The sequence below is a fragment of the Heterocephalus glaber genome, unplaced genomic scaffold (genome assembly GCF_053883595.1).
Source record: "Heterocephalus glaber isolate CG9 unplaced genomic scaffold, H.glaber_assembly_v1.0 deba00001465, whole genome shotgun sequence".
Classification (NCBI taxonomy): Eukaryota; Metazoa; Chordata; class Mammalia; order Rodentia; family Bathyergidae; genus Heterocephalus; species Heterocephalus glaber.
In genome coordinates, this window is record NW_028258312.1 from 15497853 (window position 1) to 15506813 (window position 8961).

The following is an 8961-nucleotide window of genomic DNA, read 5'->3' on the forward strand; positions in this document are numbered from 1 at the left end:
ACCTACCCTGGCATCATTTAGGTAGCTAAACAATATTATTTTTCAACGTGTAATCAAATAATCACAGTTATGGAGTGTTTATTTAAAATGCAAATCTCAGGACCAGAAACTTAGCTCAGTGGTTCTGCCGCCTGTCTCACAAGCTCAAGGTCCTGAGTTTGCTTGTTGGTACCAAAATAAAACAACAGCAAAAAAAATGCTAATCTCACCAAATACAGTGCCTCGTGCCTATAATCTCAGGTACTCAGGAGGCTGAGGCAGGAAAACTGCAAGTTCAAAGTTAGCCTGGGCAAATTTAGCAAGACCCCTATCTCATAATAAAATTTAATAAGGGATGAAAGCGTGCAACAGTGGAAGAGTGCTTGCTAGCAAACACAAGGCCCTGAGTTCAACTCCCAACATTTAAAAAAAAAAAAAAAAAGACAAAAGCAAACCTCAGGACTGAGTGAGCAATTAGTGGTAGAATGTAAGAGTAGCTACACAAGACCCTAGGTTTGATCGTCAGCACAAATCAAAAAGAAGGGAAAGAAAGAAGGAAGGAAGGAAGGCAGGAAGGAGAAAAAGAAAATCCTTTTTACTCTTTAGACTTACTGAATCAAAATTAGGTTTGGAAAATGGTCATTAATCTGTATTTTCTCTTTTGATGGTTAGAACACATTTTACTTGCTCATCGATGGACACTTGGGTGGGCTCCAGGTTTGGGCTTTGTAGGTAATGCTGCTCTGCACAGGAGTATGAAACCTTCTGTTCACGTCCCCATTTTTACTCCTTTGGTTTTTGTGTTCTTGTCAGTTTCAGTCTTTATTAGTACATTGGATCACATTCCTCATGGGGAGATGGGTACTCGTTCATAACACATCTCAGTTCCTTTTATGCTATCTTATTAATCTGTAGTTTCAGCAAGCACCCAGGTGACTAAAACGTGTAGTAAAGTTTGAAAATTGTCATAAAATTGGTTACTTCAATAATCATCACTAGTGGAGTCATAGTTTTAAATTTATATTTAAAGCCAAAGAGTCTCAAATATCAGTTTGAGATATTATAAATACAATAGGTCTGGAAGGGACCAAGAAATTTAAGTTTTTAACAAGCATTTCAAATATGAGAAACATATTCTTAGCTCCATTATGAGAAGTATTTCTAAGCTAAGACGCTAGAAGTGAAAGTCTGAAATCTGCCTGGGAGTGAGGAGAACATTATATCAGGATCCTCTTAGCAACACTCTGCCCTCTTTCCTTTTCTGCACCTCTTAAAAGAAAACCTTCATGTAGAACAATTAAACACCGAATTCATGGATTCTATCACAGAAGATACAACAGGAGAGTGACGTTCTTTCTGCCCATTTTTAACATCATGCTTTAAAATGGGAGCAAAAATTAGATTTGCCATCAACAACATAAAAAGTAGCCATTATAAAGTAACAGGACTGCAGCAGATCTGAAGATCATCTTGAGCTCTCACTACTGACATTTTTGCTTCTCTCACAATTCTTTATCCTTATGCCAGAACGCTGTGATTTGGGCTTCAGATCTACAGGTCCCCCTGCCTACTAGATATCTATTCCTGGATCTCACAGACAGCTCAAACAGCTATGAACCAAAACTGAACTCACCACACTCCTCTATAGAGCAGCTTTCTCTCTCATATTGTTTGTCTTGCACATTGGTACCACCATCTGGCGAAATAGTCAGAAATTATCCCAGACTTCTCTCTACCTCTCGCTCATTTATTCTTTGTTAAGAGATGCTTTGGGGGTGCTGATCGATTTTCTTCCAGTAGTGGCTGAGGGTTCCTTAAGTATGCGCTTTCACGGTGCCAGCTTCCAGAGTGGCTGGTGGGGTAAGATTGACACTGTGCTTGGAAGAATCCTTCTGATACAGCTCTCATGCCACAAAGCAATCCCACCAGCACACAGGCACCCTGAAGATGCACAGGAAATTGTGTTTTACCTGAGCTCAAATTTAGGCCTCTGAAAGAATGATTTTCATGCCTATGAGTCACTTTTCTTATATTCATTTTTTCAGCTTTGATGCCATTCAAGTAGTAAGACCTTTCTTTCCTTTTTTCTTTCTTCCCTTCTCTCTCTCTCTCCTCTCTCTCTCTCTTTCTCTCCCTCTCTCTCTCTTTCTCTCCCTCTCTCTCTCTCTCTTTCTTCCACTACTGGAGACTGAACTCAAGGTCTTCACAATGAGCTACATCCCAGCCCTATTTTATTTTATTTTATTTTTCAGACTATATCTTGCTAAATGGCTAAATTGCCCAGGCAGGGCTTGAACTTGTGACCCTCCTGCATCTGCCTCTGAGAGTGCTGAGATTACAGATGTGTACCACCATGCCTCATTCAAGAAGTAAGATTTCAAGATCCAACTTTATAGTATAGTTCTTGGAGATTGGTGTTTCAGTCTGCCTTTTCCTAGAGCAAATCTTGGCAACACACATAGCCCAGATTAAATTAGGAAAAAAATACACTGGAATTGGAAGCCAAACCCCAACCTGGTAACATGATTCAGAATTTGGAATTCTGATCACACACATCTGGTGTAAACTAACAAAGTAAGTGAGCGCACAGCTAAGCTCAGGTCAATAAGATCACTAAAGGATCTTCCACTGTGAGGGCTATAGCACTATTGATAACTAAATCCCACAAGAAGAGCAAGGCTATTATACCAGAGTGGGATCCGATAGGTGGATCTGGTCTTGATAAAGACAGGAATTCAGTTCCCGGCTGGTGGGCTGACCTCAAGACAGAACCTCAGTTCCTGCAGTAGCTGTGCTGAGTACTGCTGGACTGTTCCGTGTTCCCCACTCTGGGGTCCTGTTTCCTTCTTCATCTTCTTCTTCCCCAGAGATGAAGAAGTAACATACAACTCCAGTGAAAATGCTGTATAGCAAATTCCCACAGAAGCCTGAAAATGGGTGGCAGAAAAAAATGCTTGCGTTTCCATGAGAGGGGTAAATTTAACCAAGGTTTTGTGATTTCAAAACTAATGCAAGGTGAGATTTAGTGAACAAGACATGACAGACATAATATACTCTTCAATGAGCCCTTGCATGCACAGTGCTAGAACCTGGAGCAAGGAAAGCCAAGGTTTTGCTGAGATTGAATGAGCTCACCGTGATGTCTGAATTACTGAGCTGAGATCACCCTCAATTCAGGACTGGAGGGCCACAACAATGGGAACCTTTGAGGAGAATAGAAATAATTCAGAAAAAGAAAAGGGGTATCTCAGAAAAAGCCTGAGCCATGGAGTTGCAGGCATTGCAGTCAGTGGAACTGGGTCCTGAACAACCAGCAGGAGGCGATTGGTGTCTTAGTGAGGTTGAAACCCAAAACCATTTATTTTGTATTATATTATTTTTTTCTTTTGTCTTCTCTTTTATCCCAGAAAAATACTGGGGCTTTTTGGCCTGTGGCTGGTAACAGCAGTATGTATCTAGACCTGCTCTCTCCAGTCTAATAGGCATTAACTACACCTTGCTTGAAATGTGGCCAGTCTGAGTTGAGATTTCATAAGTATGAAGTGCCTGAGTTTCAAAGAGACTACAAAAAATGTAAAATATCTCACCAGTTTTATATTGAGTACATATTAAAATATATTGAGTATATTAGACTAAATAAATTATAGCATTATAATTAATCCCATCTATTTTTTTTAATGTCATTACTAGAAAATTAAAACTTATTTATATAGCTTGCATTATTTTTCCATTAGGCAGTGCTAGTCTATCTGGAGAAGTATATTGCTGTTTCTAACTCCATTCCTTTTTTGGGTATATGTATATATTTAAACAAATTAACACTTAATCCAATGGTTTTAAAACATAGTATATTTAAAAGTCATGTGGGAAACTGAAGAAAGTGCCATTCATCTTCCCTCCCACTCTTACTGTATTTGGAATGTGGACAATGATTTTTTTATTCTTAATTATACAGGAGGTCCTCTGACCATACTTTAAACTCACAAGACTGATGTGTTCAGTACTGCACCAATCCTGATGGATTCTGGGAAGTTCTTCTAGTTTTTAGTTTGTAGGCAGGAACTGCTGCTGCAATAATCTCAAGTTTCTGTTGATCCTCTGAACGTTGAGCTAAGAATCTTCCACAACGGTCTTGAGATTAGATTCACCAAACTCTAAAAAGGCCAAAACCTGTAGCGCAGATTTAGTGGAAGATGGCGTGCAGAGCCCTGGAGTTACTCTCCTCCAGGTGGGAATGTGTGGATTAAAAAGAAAATTAGGGGGCCAGGGATTTATCTCAGTGGTTCCGCCACCTGCCTTGAAAGCACAAGGTCCTGAGTCTGATCCCTGGTACCAAAAAAAAAAGAAAAAAAAAAAATTAGGTCTGAGAGGGTGCCCCAGGGGTCAGGTGCATGTGAGAGGTCACCCCCAGCATAAAGAGGGGTGGGTGTGCAGGAGTGGCTGAGACAGGAGCCTTAAAAAGTGAGCCTTGGCTTCTCTACAGGAAACAAGGATTGGTCTGACACTGGGAGCAGACTGCTAGTGCAAACCTGCACATGGTATGAACAGAAAATAAATGAGCAGTCATCAAGGGCTCAGTGTAGACCACAGTGATTAGGAGGCGGATTCTGGAGTCAAACCATCTAGGTCTTATGATTATTGCCACCTTAGTCAAGTCTCTTGCCCCCTTAGAAATAGTTGTCTCCTTTCATAAATTTATTGTGAGAATAAAGTGAAGATATATATGTATATATAAAGGTAATATTGATTAGAATGGGCACTGTTAATTGGTGTCTAAAATTATTCGGTGTGACTAAAATTGAGGCATAGGTCATGCTTCCATCACAGTATTCATATTACAGTGGTGACAATGAGACCTGTAACATTTAGCTCAAGAATAATGAAAAATGTTGACTTTCAATATTAGAAATGAATGCTTACGGAATAATGCAGAATCTAGATCATGTGCCACAATACCAATACTATGTGCAATTCAAATTCTGGGCTCCTAAAGTGTAAATTTCTGGAAGGAATTTCGATATAAGTTCCCAGGAGTTTTGAAGCTGTCATTGTCCATAATTCAAGTGGCCATAAAAGAATTTTGGGCAGAGAGGATGACTGGGTTAAGCATCAGTTCTTTGAACAAGGGCTATCTTGAAGACAGAGAACCTCATTAAAGTGATCTTGATGAGTACTGAAGGAATTACATGTGAAATTCCTTAAATAAAAATTTATTTAATTTTTAAAATATATAATATTTATATAAATATAAATTGTCTAGCATGTAAGAGCTATGAATGTTTGCTGTTATCGAATTATGGCATAGTAAAGTTTGTGAGGCAATGAACAGATGAGCATATTTTAAAATAAGGATCGGAACAGAAGGAAATTGCTCCACCCACTGCAAGGCAGCAATAGGAGCCTAAATGTTTATAGTGGACAGGTAAGTTGTACAAATATATGGGGAAGTTTATTGGGTGTTGAGGAGAGAGAGAGAGAGACAGAGAGACAGAGAGACAGAGACAGAGATATAAAATAGGGAATAATTGTATCTGGAAGAGTAGCTACCATTTGCAAATTACAGTAGTCATGTCTAGCCCTATGATATTCAAATTGAGTATACAGGCACCAAAAAAAGCTACCCAAATTTACTGATTACTATAAGGGACTAACTCGTAGTTAGCCAAATAGGTAGATTCCCAAGTTGCCATAGGTCCAGCCAGGGAGAGTGTTGTCCCCTCTACTTCGAATGTTTTTAGGGGAAACACCAGACCTCAGGGCTAAAAGACAAGGCCTGGGGATTATTTGAGCTAGATGTTCTTGGTCTTCAGAAAAAAACATTTTCTTACTCATGATGCACTTGCTTGGGGTGGTTCTTCCCCATCACTTCTTACCATCTCTAACCATCAAGAGCCCAGATTAGTTGTACGCTTAATTGAAAAAGGCCATGGATGGCAGATGGGCACTAGATGAGTGTGCCAGGCTTCATCTACCAACCACTAAGGTAATTTAATCAATTAATACAGTAATACAGCTTTCCACGTCTTCCTGTCCACCACAATGGTGCACATGAATGTCCCAGCTGATGCTCCCAAGAGCATCAACAATGCCGAAAAGAGCAAATGCCAGGTCCTCCATGCCATGCTCCAGTCATGGTCTGGCTCCCAACTGTGACGATGAAGTACGGTTACATTGACAAATTTGAAAACACTGATGATCGTGGGGCCAGAAAAATTGTTGTGCATCTCACAGATAGGTTAAACAAGTGTGAAGTGATCAGCCCCACCCTTGACGTGCAGCTGAAAGACCCAGACAAATGGCAGAAGAATCTGCTTTGGTTTCATCAGATTGACAACCGCAGCTGGCATCAGGAACCAGGAAAAAGTGAGATAAAAACACAAAGAAGGGAAAGTCCCAGGATTGTTTTTCTAGGGGTGTAAAACATATCCTCAAATAAAATGTCTCAATGGAAAGAATGTTTATATATGCTAATATAAATCTAGAAAGATTAGTCGCCCTAGGTTTCAAAAATTCACAAGAATTAAGTATGGGGGAGGAGCTGGTATAAACCACCTAATAATGTTTCATAAAATTAATGCCAGTGGTTGCTCTCTCGTGGGACATTTGCGTAACTGCTCTCCCACTGGCTGACGCCACAGCCCTAGGCATCCAGCACGAACAGTCTCCTCTCTACCAATTCCCCATGTTTCCTCTTCCCAGATGAGCTGTGAGCTTCCTCAAGTCACACATGTGTGTCCCAGTCTGTTTAAGCCAGATGTGCTTATTAGGATGATTATTTACCTTAATAAAGGGTTTATATTTATTGAGCCATAAGCAAAATCAATTTTAATATGGCAATCTTCAATTTAATAAAATACTTCTCATTTTATTGTAAGTAAATGCCTTACAATAATTTAGTAAAATGAAAAACTGAAGAACTATGGGGTAAACGGAATGAATCGCAACTATAAAAATTACATTTAGTGCCTTGTAAAGAGCCGAAGATGGTGAGTCATTTAAAAATAATGTTGCTCAGGCAGGTGTGGTGGTACGAGCGTGTCATACCAGCACACTGGTATGATGAGGCAGGTGCACAGCATAGCAAGTACAAACCCAGCCGCACAACTTAGCAATTTAGCAAGAACCTCCCTCCCCTGCCCCCCCAAAATTAAAAGGTCCAGAGATGCAGTTCAGTGTGAAGACTCTGGGTACAACCCCCTGTACAAAAAAAAAAAAAGTTCCTGTTAAATAGTTCATATAGCCACACTGAAAGATGGGGGGAAATTTTAAAGTCTAAAGAAGCTGCACTCATGTTATTTTATGTGTCATGAAGTCCTCTTGCACTTCAAGGATACAGAAACTAGAAAGTAGAAATTAGGTGATTTATTAATTCCACCAGGCAGTTTCCAGTATTTTTTTATGCCAGTTATCAGCAGAATCATCCTCAAGCAAAATTTGTGACTGAATGGTTGTATCTACGATTTTAAGGCAAAACAAAATATTTAAAATATGTTTTTACCATTGAAAAATGATTTCCAAATCTTAAATGAATTTTTGATATGAAACAGTGATGGGCCACCTCTGGGTCCCAAATGCGTATAGAATAAGAAGGCTTCTGTTAAGTATTTCAAACGTCAACACGTGCACTTTTTGTGTGTTACTGAGTCTTTTCCATACCCCAGAGCATTGGCAGAAATGGATTTTGGAGACCTGGGGTTGTTTGAGGTGTCAGATCCCCCAGAAGAGTTGGCTCTGAAGCCTATTCACACCTGCTTCAAGGATGACCTGTTGGAGACCCAAGGACAAGAATGGGATTTGTTGCATGGAGCTGCAGGACCCCTCTTGGCAGCAGAGATAGCAAGAACTTAAGGAAGTTAAACATTCTCACCAAATGCAATCATTATGTACTGCAAACATTTACTAATAACATTTTTTTAAAAAGAAAGAAATTGAACATTCCTACTCAGCCAAGTGGAATATTGGTGATCAATACCATTAGATGGACCTTTATTATAAATTATATGTACAAATGTTATTTCAAAGAAGTGTCATCAATAAATAGAGGTGTTTGTATCAAATTTATAAAAAAAAATTGAGGAGTAACAGAAAAATGGTGTGGAAAAGATTTCCCTTAATCTTTTCCCCAGCTATCTAGTATAGTGCTAGATGAGGACCATAAAGTAGAACAATCCTGCATTATTAGAGACATCAAGGAAGCTTTTCACATTGTAGAAAGTGTCCTACATTTCACTAATTTTTGCCATGTTAAATTGGGGCAACCAGTACTAAGTGAAAATCCTCAGTTTACGGAAGAATGGGAAATACCCAGGGATCAGTAAGTCTCCAGCCACATTCTTTGTCTAGGAGGACAAGAAATACAAGAAAATGCAAAAAAGTCAAAACCTCACTGTTTCCACTCTGGTTGTGAAGAACAGCAAATGACAGATTGCCCGAATGCTGCTCAGATAAGTGAAAAGAGTAGACAGACCCCAGCACTGAGGCAAACAATCAGAATTTTCAGCAGTGAAACCATGCAGAAGTAAAAGACGGATATGGAGGATTCAAGCCAGCAGTTACTAGTGAGAACCTTCAGGAATCACTGGGTGTTTCGGACCAGAGTCTTTCCCTGATATCTATCGGGTGCGCCCAGCAGGATGCCTATAGGGTGGCTCAAAGGGGCTGAGGTGGAGAACTCAGGCCTTGCACATTATGACAGAAAAGACGGCTCTGATGGAGAAACACAAGTTGGAGAAATACAACAAAGTAAAAGTGTTACTTATGAGCTCTTGAAATTGGTAAACTACCCAGGTTTTAATATATCTACTCCCAGAGGAAATCCAGGAGATCGGAGGATCTTTGGCTCCATACCTGCTCAGTTGAGTCACTGAAGGATGTACTTGCCAATTACCTTGCTTCTAACTGAACGCCCCCAGCATGAACTCTAGCAGCAAGAGGTCTTCATCTCAGTATTCTCTGGTTGTCCAAAGACACAGAAGAAAGAAA

At 39.8% G+C, this 8961-nt stretch overlaps 1 non-coding gene and 2 pseudogenes across 1 annotated transcript; all 3 read left to right on the top strand.

Annotated features, from left to right (window-relative positions):
• The first annotated feature begins 4715 nt into the window (after nt 1-4715).
• On the top strand, nt 4716-4846 carry LOC147826583 (small nucleolar RNA SNORA1). Its single transcript, XR_015439032.1, has one exon. It is a non-coding gene; the product is annotated as a small nucleolar RNA SNORA1 (small nucleolar RNA).
• A 923-nt stretch (nt 4847-5769) lies between these two features.
• Nucleotides 5770-6390, top strand: LOC101704163 (small ribosomal subunit protein uS8 pseudogene; annotated as a pseudogene).
• Nucleotides 6391-8396: 2006 nt separating this feature from the next.
• LOC110348515 (zinc finger CCHC domain-containing protein 8 pseudogene) lies at nt 8397-8961 on the top strand (annotated as a pseudogene).